This window comes from Oryctolagus cuniculus, chromosome 6 (genome assembly GCF_051225735.1).
Source record: "Oryctolagus cuniculus isolate XC-2025 breed Fujian yellow rabbit chromosome 6, ASM5122573v1, whole genome shotgun sequence".
In the NCBI taxonomy this organism is placed as follows: Eukaryota; Metazoa; Chordata; class Mammalia; order Lagomorpha; family Leporidae; genus Oryctolagus; species Oryctolagus cuniculus.
In genome coordinates, this window is record NC_142872.1 from 8102495 (window position 1) to 8114753 (window position 12259).

Below are 12259 nucleotides of genomic sequence, written 5' to 3' on the forward strand. Positions count from 1 at the left end.
GAACCGGGGGAGCCCACGTTTATCACCGTCTCCTTCACCCTGCAGAGGTGGCAGAAGCAGGGGGCGGCTGGGTTTCTCCTGCAGCTCCTCCCCAGGTCCTCCCAGCATCTGCTTCCCAGCATGCCCCTGGCATTCTCTTTCGGGGCCTGGGGTCTTCACCATGCTCACCATGGGGGGAGGGGGGACACAGGTGACCTGAGAGCCTCTGGGTGGGGACGGTGGAGCTTAGACCCAGCTGTGGTCCCAGTCTGGTGGTGGCTCAGTTCCCGTCACCACATGTGTGAAAGGTCTGGGGCTGTTCCACCACCACTCTGTCCCTTGCCTCCCTCCTTCTTCGCCAGCCCAGCCCAGCCCACTCTTCTGTGAATCAGCGTGTGTCTTAACCAGCGTTCTGAAGGCACCATCTCTGAGGCTGAAGGTGGGGCTCACTGGCCAGAGAGGAGCTGAGAGCCTGCTGTGGTGGCAGGGAAGCCCTCTGGGGCCCACAGAGATGCCGTGAGGTCCCTCGGCTCCCACCACGTCCCAAGAGGGACGAGCAAAGGCCAGAGCCCTGGTGGAGAAGGTGCCTGGAATGTTGGAAGCGACGCCCAGGCCGAAGGGAGGAGGGGGAGGAGAAGGATGAGAGGTGATGTCGGAGGAAGAACCAGGAGGCGGTCACGTAGCCGCTCGCCGGCCACCGTCAGGGCTCTGCTGTGCCTCTCTCTCATGCTGGGAGGCGTAGCCTGGCTTCGGGCGCAGGGAGACGTGATGTAAGTGCGATCGCAGTTCATCAGCTGACGCAGCCTGAGATCAGGCAGTGGGTAGCAGGGAGACGAGTTCAGTGGCAAAGGGAAGTGGTGGCCCCAGGGTGCGCGCAGGACCCCGTGACATCAAGAGAGATGTCAGGGCTGTGGTGTGGGGAGCCGGGGCTAAAGCCTGCAGGAGCCAGAGAAGGGGAGGGGGCCAAGAGCTCGGCGTGCGAGCCCGGGACTCAGAAGCGGAGCGGCGAGCGTGGAGCCCGCGAGGCCGTCCTAGGGGGAGGCAGCTGTGGGAGCTGTGTGCGTGCAGACACTGTTCAGACTCCGAGAGGGGGGACATCACAGGCGTCCTGGGCAGCCCCACGCGGAGAGACGCAGGAGAAGAAGGGAGGAATCAGGGCAGACCCAGAGGAGTGGCGGGAGGCGCCGGGGGAACTGAGCGGTGTTTGGGAGGCCGAGTGAGGACGTGTCGGGAGGAGGGAGGGCCAGGTGCAGCAGAGGCTGCGGACGGGTTAGAACGACCCCGCGGCAAATGGGCTTTGCCACGGCCGTGGCCCAAGGTCGTCCAAACGGGAACAGTTTTGCTGCAGTGGCGAGGAAGGTGGAAGGAGAGCTCACTGGGATGAGTGCAGGGGAAAGGTGGGCAGAGCAGAGGACACGGCGAGTATACACAGTGCTTCTGAGTGGTTTATTGGGATCATACATAACACGGAGAGAAGACACGTGGGCTGGGGGAGAAGTCCGACCGAGAGAACTTAAGTGAGAGGAGTGCGAGCCTGTGCATATGCCGATGGAGCCGGGGTACAGGGGCAGAAAGGTGGGCCATGGGGGCGCCGGGGCAGGACGGGGCACGGATGGTTCCTGGTGGCAGCAGAGTGCCGTGTGCATAGGCTGGTGGACGAGGGCGGGGGGCCCAGGGGGCTTTCTGGGTGGATCTGTCAGAGGTGAGACAGGCATCATCGGAACACGAGTGGGTGGCAGGCGTTGTTGGGGGTCTCCGAGCTGGAAGCAGACATCTGGGAATGCGGAGCCGGAACGGGCCGGGGACATGCAGCACAGGGAGAGGCGGCCGGAGGGCCCAGGCGGGGTTCCTGGCCAGGGATTCCGAGTGCACGTGGTCAGCCTGATTGCCTGTCTCCCTCCAGGGCTGTGCAGCTGCACCTGCGCACAAGGTGGAGATCTGGGTCTGTGTCTCTTTGGAAACATGTAGAATGCAACGATTTAAATGGTTTGAGAGCAAAAGAGCTACTTCTAACTGTTCCGCCTTCCTGTCTACCCTCTGTCTTTCCTTCTCTCCCCCCTTTCCACCCCTTCCTGGCTTTTTTCCTTCCCTGACCACTAAAAACACTTGCATCTCCTAGGTATATAATCATCATATCCAAAACTGGTTTGAAATAAGACAGAAGAGAGGGGAGCCTTTGTTGTTGTGTTTTTTTTTTTTTTTTAATTTTTGACAGGCAGAGTGGACAGTGGGAGAGAGAGACAGAGAGAGAAAGGTCTTCCTTTGCCGTTGGTTCACCCTCCAATGGCCGCCGCTGCAGCCGGCGCACCGCGCTGATCCGATGGCAGGAGCCAGGAGCCAGGTGCTTTTCCTGGTCTCCCATGGGGTGCAGGGCCCAAGCACCTGGGCCATCCTCCACTGCACTCCCTGGCCACAACAGAGAGCTGGCCTGGAAGAGGGGCAACCGGGACAGAATCCGGCGCCCCGACCGGGACTAGAACCCGGTGTGCCGGCGCCGCAAGGTGGAGGATTAGCCTATTGAGCCACGGCGCCGGCCTGAGAGGGGAGCCTTTGTAACATCAGTGGAAAGGCTGAAGAACTGGGCTGGGGCAGGAGGGGACCCCAGCAGCTGTAGCAGTGGAGGAGGTGGGGGACAACTCCCCCAAGCCCCATCCTGGGCACGGATGAGCCCCAGTCTCCAGGGCTCACAGCTCAAATCCCCGACTTGTGATCCAGCCGGGGAGGCGGGTCCTTGATGTCTGGGGGAGGAGCTTCCCAGAGCAGAAGCCGCTCCCTTCACCATCAGGTGGTGGGAAGCTCCCTGCAGTCTTCCACAAGGCCAGCAGTGGATTTTAGCACATTCATCCACTCCAGCTGTGTCGTGAACCGGCTGTGTTCCTTATTTAAAAGTCATCTTCACACCTGCGTCTGGAGTTATTCTTGTTACGGCCTCTAATTCATTAGCTCATTTTTCACCTGTAAAAGCTGATGAAGTAGACAGAATCAAAGTTGACACAGGGGATGCTGGATCCTCACAGGCACCCAGGGCCCGGGCTGAATCTGGCTTTGCCCAGATTCCCGCTCTTGGCCACAGAAGGCTCAGCACTGACCCGGAAGCTGTAAGACAGAATCCAGGGTTTCCTGGGGAGGCGAGATTCCAGCTGTACCGCCCAGCTGGATGGTCGGAGTCACAGTCGTCTGTTAGGCTGAGAAGGGGAGGAGTTGGTCAACAGTTACACAGGGCTTTGCAAAGCGTGTGACAGCCGCAGCGAAGGGTTATAGCGCTCACTCATTCTAGGTTCCCTGATATGAGAAGTCCCGTCAGCATTGTCCACTGTGCTCCGTGCTGCTGAGCGCAGGGGCCAGACCCGTGCCCTGGGAGATCCCTGTGCTTGGTGCCGGTGGGGAGGGGAGGGCCCGGGGGTCTCTCCTCCCCGCCCAGACCGCGTGCTCTTCCAGCTGTGTTCCTGTGGGCCGTGGAGCTTGCCGCGGTAAAGGCGTCTGAATTCCGAAGAATGAGGCCGGGGGCGCTGTGGCCCGTCTCTGATGTAAGGCAGATTTCACGTGGAAATCCAGGCCTTCATTTCTAAAGGTTGAATAGGATGACATCTAAAAAAAGAATTCCAACTGGTTAAATTTAGGCTGCTCAAAGGAAAAAAAAAGTTTAATGTAGGCTTATTCTTGGTACAGAAACATTTCCACTTGGCTGTGAATTGCATATATTTGAAAATCGTTTTAGGCTCTTGGGAATTGTGTGATCAGGGAAATCATCAAACAAATGTTGATAGGCACATTGGACTCTGTACTGCTGCTCCGCTCATTCCAAGGAGACTTTCATTGCAGACAGGTTACGGCGATCTGCTGGCAATAGGGGTGCTGTGGCCGCAGGCATGCTTACCGTAACTACACGAGAGGCAGGTGGTCTTATTACACCTCTCTGTCCCCCATTCAGGCTTGGCTCACCCCAGTGTCTGGAGTGGACGCTTGTCTTGCTTGGTGGAGACTAGTACCCCATCCTCCTGTGCTAGAGATCTGAGACCCACACGGCAGCTGTGGCCACTGTGAGACAGGGGCCGGCTGATATCCTTGCCATCGATCGTATGCACGCAATCATAACAGGGATCATTTAAAGAGCTGCCTAGGTACCAGGTGCTAGGCTGAGCTCGTTCCATAATTATTTTACTCTCATGCTGTGAACGGAGAAATCGTTGAGGGAGACAAAACGACTCACCTGGCTGTGAAACACACAGCCACTTGGCGCGTATGATGCGCCTGTCACCAGCTGGGAAAGAACATTATGTGTCTTTCCTTGAAATGGAGAGATTGAAAACTGTATTTTATTGTAGAGGTACAGAAATAGAGAGAGTGAAAGACACACAGACAGAGATATCCCATCCATTTACTCCCCCAAGGCCTGTGAGCCAGGCTCTCAGTGCGGATCTCCCATGTGGTTGGCAGGGACCCAGCTACTTAAGCCATCCCGTGCTGCCTCCGTAGCATGGACGTGCACAGTAGCAGGAAGCTGGAATCAGGTCGCGGAGCTGGGACTTGAATCCAGGCCCTCTGGTAGGGGGTGTGTCCCAGGCAGCATTTCAACAGCTGTGCCAAAATGGAGAGATTTTGGTTTTCTTGCTCACTGACCACAGAAAGAGCTCTAGGCAGAAAGATCATCAGTTCTTGGCATCCTAACCTGTGGCACCGCCATCCCCCGGAGGCAGGAGAGACTCAGGCCAGCTCTTCCGATGCATCACCTCCTGTGTGCGCCAATAAACTCAGAAGAAGTGTGGCAGCCATTCCACCCCCTCCTCCTGCCGGATGGAGCTGCCACCCCGGGGCCCACCTGGCCCCTTCCTTCAGCCACCTGCTGAGCCTGGTCCCACTGTCATCCATGGGGCCCTGTCTGGGAGAAGCAGCAGGATCCAAGGTTCCCTCCCTGCTCTGGGTCCTGGGGCGTCTGCCATGGCTCTGTTGACAGGGAGTGAGTAATGGATGATAAGGCCTGTCTGTCCACCTCGCAGGGCTGTCGCTGGTGGTGATGACGAAATGGAGGTAGAAGTCCTTTGAAAAGTGTAAAAGTACAAGTCCCAGTGATGAAAGAACACAGCCCACATGCTGCTACTGCATTGACATGAGAGCGCTCCACCCCAGGACAGGGCTGCCAATGACAGGACCGGCTCTCTCCCAAGGCCCCAGGACTCTCAGTGAAGTTTTTAGCAGATTTGTCTAAGACTAAGTGCGTTCATGGTCAGCAAGGCCAAAGAATGCTGTGAGCTTCTATTTGGTGCCAGATACTACTCGATATTTTGTGTTCCACACACTCACATGTGCACACAATACACACCAAGAAATCCATCCGCGCTGTGCTGGAGTCGACAGAGGGAAAGTGAAGGATGCAGGTGTAGTGGGTGTAGTGGGGGAGGCTGTGCTTACAGACCTGACCTGCCTACAGGGACTCGAGCTCCAGGGCGGGCGCAGCACCGAGCCGCCCAGGTCTCTGCGAGGTGTTTGCCGCTCCCAAGTTTCTTGTGGTTCTGTGAGTTCTTAGCAGCTCTGTACTTGGGTTTCCCTCCCTTTCACCTCTCTCCCTCTCTCCCTCCATTTCTTTCTTTGGCAGAGAGAGAGAGAGAGAGAGAGAGAAGAGGAGAGAGAGGGGGGGGAAGAGGAGAGAGAGAGGGGGGAAAGAGGAGAGAGAGAGGAAAGAGGGGAGAGAGAGAGAGAGAGAGAGAGAGAAAGCTCCTGTTCATTCAGAAGCTCAGTCCCTAAATGCCTGTGATGGCCAGGCCTGAGCCAGGCCAAAGCCGGGAGGCAGGAGCTCAATTCAGGTCTCCCAGGTGGCCGGCAGGGACCGAGCGTCCACTGCCTCCCAGGGTGTGCGTTAGAAGGAAGCTGGCATCAGGAGCCATACACGGAGTTGGACCCAAGGACTGACGAGAAACGTGAGTGTCCTAACTGGCGTCTTAGCCGCCCGGCCACAGGCCCAGCCTGGGTTTCTCTTCCTTACGGGCAGTCTCTGTTGTACAGCAGACAGCTCGGGGAAACCCAGCTCTCCTCTCTCTGACGCAGCAGTGAGCACCATTCATGCCAGCCGCAGCCGTGGGGCTGAGCGGAACCTGGCTGAGGGGCAGGGCGAGTCCACATGGCAGCCATGAAGGCAGCATGAACCAGTGGCTACCCGGGGCCCATGCTGGAAGGGTCTGCTGACCAGAGGTCAAGGGTTTTTCTGTAAATGCCTGTGCTCTCCTCTCTGCCTGCCTCTGTCTGCCTCCCTGTGCCCCCATCTGCAAGGCCTTTGAGAGGCTAAATCCTAGATTGGCTTTCCCTGGTGTGGGCGGAGCAAGACCTTGCCCATCCCAAGCCCTGAGAAGTGGGTGTTCACAAAGTGTTCTTTTGGGGATTGTACAGGATACCTTGTTGTCACCTCCTTCCAAAGATGTGACGTGGTTGCACATTAAGACAATATGGGGGCCGGCGCTGTGGCTTAGCTGGTAAAGAAGCCGTCTGCGGCACCGGCATCCCATATGGGCCCCGGTTCAAATCCTGGCTGCTCCTCTTCCAGTCCAGCTCCCTGCTAATGAGCCTGGGAAAGCAGCAGAGGGTGGGCCTCTGTACCCACATGGGAGACCCAGAAGGAGCTCCTGGCTCTGGACCTGCCCAGCTCTGGCCATGGCGGCCATTTGGGCAGTGAACCAGCGGATGGAAGATCTCTCTCCCTCCCTCTCTCCCTGCCTCCCTCCCTCTCTCTCTCTCTCTCTCTCTCAAATAAATAAACCTAAAAAATAAACAAATAAATAATAGGTAGATAAAGACCAAGCCCTGATCTCAGAACCATATTCAATGTGTTTGCACCGTTAGTCTAAACAAGCCACTTAGGAAATCTCAGATTGGAGCCAGCGTTCTCAAAGGCCGCTCTGTGTTGTTTTGTGTTTCCACCAAGAGAAAGGGAGGATTTCTTTCTCAGCAAAAATCCAATGAGCTCTCTGAAAATAGTGTCACAGTTCCTGTCCTTCCTGAAATGTCACGTGGCACTGAACTTGGTGAGCCGCGGCACCAGCCCCTTAGCGCGTGCTTTAAGTCCAGGGAGGGTAGGATGTCCTCACGCTTGTCCGTCCTGCCAAGCCATCACCCCCCGGCTCCACAGGCGGGTTTGTGGAGTGACTTAAAAGGCAGGAGTTAGAGACCAGGATAAGCACCTGGCTTCTGCCTTCGGATTGGCGTGGTGCGCCAGCCACGGTGGCCATTGGAGGGTGAACCAACGGCAAAGGAAGACCTTTCTCTCTGTCTCTCTCTCTCACTGTCCACTCCGCCTGTCCAAAAAAAAAAAAGAAAAAAAAAGGCAGGAGTTGGATTCTGGGAATTAAGCACACACATGCGGAGTGGATGGCGTGAGAGAGCAGGGATTAGAGGCCCAGTGCGGCCTCCCTGGGGACCACGGTTCCTGAGTGGTGCTGAGCGTGAGGACAGGGTTTGGGGCTGGCCAGCGAGTGTGTCACAGGGCCTGAGCCCAGCCTGCTGGTCGTGCCTTGCTCGTCACTTGCGCATGGGGACGGCTGGGCTGAAATCAGAACGGTGCCCTTTTTTGTTATGAACATTCATGGTGATGTTTGTCGTTTCTTTTCGTTTTCTAAAGGAACATTCGCAGGATGCCGAGGGCAGAGCTGCCGGCTCTCCCGTCCCTGGCAGAGGAGCTCTGCCGCATTGCTTTTCCACGGGGCCCCTCTCTTACACCAGGGGCTTGAGCTGCAGTAACTTTGTGTCCGTCCCCCTAGCGGATCCCTTCACACACCTTGGAAGGATCCCAGCCTCCCTCAGATGTAGAAATCCCTGTGTGTGCAGGCTTTCGGCTGGCTAAGGTGTCATAACCTTGTTTCTTTTTTTTTTTTTTTTTGTAAGATTTATTTTAGTTATTTGAAAGAGTTAGAGAGAGAGAGAGAGAGAGAAAGGGGGAGGGGTCTTCCATCTGCTGGTTCACTCCCCCATTGGCTGCAATGGCTAGAGCTGCACTGATCTGAAGCCAGGAGCCAGGAGCTTCTTCCAGGTCTCCCACACAGGTGCAGGGGTCCAAGCTCTTGGTCCATCTTCCACTGCTTTCCGAGGCCATAGCAGAGAGCTGGATCGGAAGAGGAGAAGCCAGGACTAGAACTGGCGTCCACGTGGGATGCCGGTACTGCAGGCCAGGGCTTTAACCCACTGCACTACAGTGCCGGTCCCAGCAACGTTGTTTCTGACACATGTCCGCTCAATGGCAGTGTAGTTCGGGTGAGTCTTCACTCTGACTGCCAGTGGTTACTTGTCACATGTGCCCACGAGCTCCTGAATCCCTAGGCAACAGAGTGGCACCATTAGGCAAGTCTTATTGTTGGGATAGTTGCACAGAGCTGGACATACGACAGAGGGCTACAAAAGGAGGAGGACAGGCCTAGGAGCAGCATGCTTTAGCACAGCCACTGGGAGGTGCCCGCATAGAGACTTCAATCCCGGGTTTGCGGTGACGTTAATGAAATACGCGGCATGCCTCGGCTTGAAATATGTTTTCAGGGGCACATTGACTATCAGAGATTTCTACTGTAAAATAGCGATTTTTGTCCCCCAAACGTCCTTATCTTCAAAGATATGTAGTCCCCTGAGGTCTAAAAATAACAACAGTTTCCTTCTGTGTTTTGCTCCTTGTGTTTTGCACTCTTCTATTTTGCTATAGATGATTTACATATTTATTTGAAAGGCCGAGTTACAGAGAGGGACAGATGGAGAGAGCTCTCCCACCTGCTGGTTCACTTCCCAGCAGGCTGCCAACCAGGAGCCAGGAGCTTCTCCCAGGTCTCCCACACAGGTGCAGGGGCCGGAGCACTCGGGCCATCTTCTACTGCTTTCCCAGGCCACTAGCAGGGAGCTGGATCAGAAGTGGAGCAGCCGGGACAGGAATGGGTGCTCATTTGGGGTGTCGGTGTGATAAGCAGTGGCTTTGCCTGCTATACCAGAGTGCTAGCCCCTTGCAGGTTTTGCTTTATCTTCGTAGACACGCACTCCTTCTGCCCACGGGCATGGCAGCGGCACTCACAAGTCAGCGGACAGCAGTCGCCGCCACGGGTGGAAAGGCTGGGGAGAGAGAGAGGACTTCTTGTTCCGCTGTCACAGCTGTGAAGGGCTTCAGAGAGAACCACGGGGCGAACCCATGATGCGAAGCCTTCAAGTCAATTCTGTGTCCTGTTTTATTTATTTTTTCAGAAGTGTTTGTACTCTTCCTAATTTTTTTGGTTTATTTTTTATTTGGAAGATACAGAGAGAGAACAAGAGCGAGAGTGAGAGCGAGAGAGAGAGAGCGAGCTCCCATCTCATGGTTCACTCCCTAAATGCCCCAGCTAGAGCTGGGCCAGACCAAAGCGGAAGCCCAGAACTCCATCCACATCTCCCCCATGGGTGGCAGGCACCCAACTCCTTGACTCACCCCCTGCTGCTTACCAGGGTGTGCACGAGCAGGAAGCTGGCGTTGGAAACGGAGCCAGGGCCTGAACCCAGCCTCCCAATGGCGTCTTCACAGCTGCGCCAGACGCCCGCCCTGCGTTCTGTTTTCAGTTAGAAGCAGTTCCCTCTGTTCTCTTTCATTACCAGGTAACTTCTCTTTCCTGAGTTTCTGGGGAGAAAAACCCGCTTTGGAGTCACATGACAGATTGGAGGTAAGGGAGCCTTGTTGTGGCTGCTCGGGCTGGAGCTGAGCCCTCGGGCTGCGCCCCGCATGGCACTGGTGACCCCAGGGGAGGGCAAGGCGAGCCCGCAGCTGCCAATCTGACCCCCACGGGGGCCTCCTCCTGGTATCCACCCAGCTGGGACACAGGACCGCCACGAAGGTGCTAATACCGTGTCCCGTTGAACCATCTAGAACAAGGGGCTCTTTGCCCCACAGGAATGAGACCCTCCGCAGTTTGGTTTTCAGGGTCACGATCACCATATCCCATCCTGGTCTACTGCGTCTTCCAGCCCTTGCCTTTGCTCCGCGGCCTCCCTGGGCAAGGCTTTGGTTTCCGTGCCGTGCGGCTGGCTCCAGGTGGGACGGGGCACTGAGACCACTCTCAGAGCAGCAGTGGTCACGAATGCCGAGCTGTGGCCGCTGCGGCTGAGTGTCTCGCCTTCCTCGTCTGCCTCGCTAGGGTACGGGGCTCCTGTGGCCACTTTCTCCTAAGAAATTCTTGCTCCTCTTTGTTTGAAAGAAAACCTTTCATTCTCCTCCAGTGACGAGTTCAGCCATGTTGGAGGAGGGGGTTAGAAGATTCAGATGCCCCTCCAAAGGGAGAGTCAAGAAAAAGGCTGCCAGAGATGAGGGTAACACGGATCGGAGCAACAGCCAGAGGCTTCTGGTTTGAATAAACCAGACTCCCAGCCTTTGTTGTTGGACGCCGGCCTTGTGTGGTTTTCAGCGCGTAGAGGCTGAAAAAACCTGTTCATTAGGAGCTGGCGCTGTGGCATAGTGGGCAAAGCCGCTGCCTGCAGTGCCAGCATCCCATATGAGCACTGGTTCGAGTCCCGGCTGCTCCACTTCCGATCCAGCTCCCTGCTGTGGCCTGGGAAAGCAGTGGAAGGTGGCCCAAAGGCACCTGCATGGCCGACCTGGAAGAAGCTCCAGGCTCCTGGCTTCAGCCTGGCCCAGCTCTGGCTGTTGCAGCCATTTGCGGAGTGAACCAGAGGATGAATTACCTTTCTCCCTGTCTCTTCCTCTCTCTGTAATTCTGCTCCAAAATAAATAAATAAAAATGTTAAAAAAAATGTATAGATATTGTAGTGGCTAACAAAAAACAAAAACAAATTAAAAAAAGTTTTTTTTCCAGTGTCTTAGTTTGTGAGAAAAGTTGCCATTCCACATGGGACACATTTTCAAAGGGAAACACTTAAAGTTGCAGGAAAATGCACGTTACCTCTATCTTCAACTACAGGCACATCTTGGTGGTATTGCTAAAGCACTGTGTGTTCTGAAGGAAAAATCCCAATCCTTCCTCCTTCCTATCCCACCAGGGCTGCTGGGCAAAAGCAGGGAAGAATGACAAGATTAAGTTCTGGGTAAAGACCATTTCGGGTTTTGCAGCTTTGAGAACAGAGTTGCGCTATGTTGCTTGATGCATCACTTATTAGAAGTTTCTCTCAGTAGGACAGCAAGCAATTATCGGAAGCAGCTGGGTTACAAGAGGACCCGATCACATTCTTACACGCAGAGGGATTATGGGTTATGAAAATCCAAACAGCGAAATGACGCTGGTGGAGCGACACTTGTTAATGTTTAAGGTGAGATTCGTAATAATTTCATAATAGCTATAAAATCAGAACAACTGTCTGGATTTGAGGGTCTCCAAGGTTTACAATTAGTGCATGGATTGAATTTTTTTAAATGCAGGAGAGTTTGCTTGACAGCTTTCAAGGAGACTGTGACCTTGAAGATGCTGAAGACAAAGCCTAAAGCCTAATCTGGAATGCCCCTGTCGTTAACTTTCATTTCTCACAACCCGTTCTGCTCCTGGGTTAGGGTACAGATGAGCTCCTATGAGGGCAGAAAAGACAGAATGGTGGCAATTAACAGCTTTCCTGGCCTCCCCGTGGTAACGCCTTGAGCAACATCACCTTTGAGAAACCTGATAATCACTCAAAAACAGGACCACCTTTGCTTTCCAGAGGACGCCCCCCCCACCGCCCCCACCCCACCCCCACCCCCCCTACACCTAAACCGCTTTGAGCTGGTTTTCTGCACCTGCTCCGTGCCTTCCTGCCAGCTGCTTGTGTTTCTACAGGGAAGATGGCAGCAGGGAGCCTGCTTGGCCGGGTACGTGCTTGGCTTATGCTGCAAGCAATGGCGCTGAACGTGGCTAAGTTAAAACAGGCAAGCGGTAACAACAAAACGGGGCTGTGAACCTGAAGCAACCTAGACCTGAAGTTCAGTGCGTGAGCTGGGAGGGCCCCAGCAGCCTGCCCCGGCGTGACCGAGCTGTCGGGCTGGGCTCTTGGGCCATCTAAGGTACAGCACGAAATGCAGGAACTCGGAGTGCGGTTCTGCCAAGCCTGATAGATTATACAGTTTCCAGCCGCGGGATCGGTAAAGACTTCCAGTTATTACTGTGGAGTCCTTTATTCCTAAATGAAATAACTTCATTGCTTTGTTAGCTTCTCAACATAAGGTACTCACCATTAAAAGTTCAATGAAAGTAAAAAATCTCCCCCGAACTCCCAGTGAAAAGCAGCTACAGGTTATGAGTGCCGCTCTCCAGCACGTCCAGTAGGGCAGGGAAGTGCAGATAAGAGAGGCGTGTGTGTGCATGCACTTTAA

At 55.0% G+C, this 12259-nt stretch overlaps 1 long non-coding RNA gene across 13 annotated transcripts in view; it reads left to right on the forward strand.

The window, feature by feature from the left end:
• The window catches only part of LOC149126002 (uncharacterized), a 151511-nt gene that overhangs the window by 18328 nt on the left and 120924 nt on the right, over nt 1-12259 (forward strand). For 4 of the 13 annotated variants that reach the window (XR_016235108.1, XR_016235103.1, XR_016235107.1 and 1 more), the window contains exon 2: nt 11093-11226. The exons of 7 other annotated variants lie outside the window; for them this stretch is intronic. This is a non-coding gene — a long non-coding RNA (uncharacterized LOC149126002). Of the gene's footprint in view, nt 1-9564; nt 9630-11089; nt 11227-12259 lie in introns of all 13 variants that reach the window. 2 more of the 13 variants (XR_016235109.1, XR_016235102.1) reach the window with 2 other exon arrangements.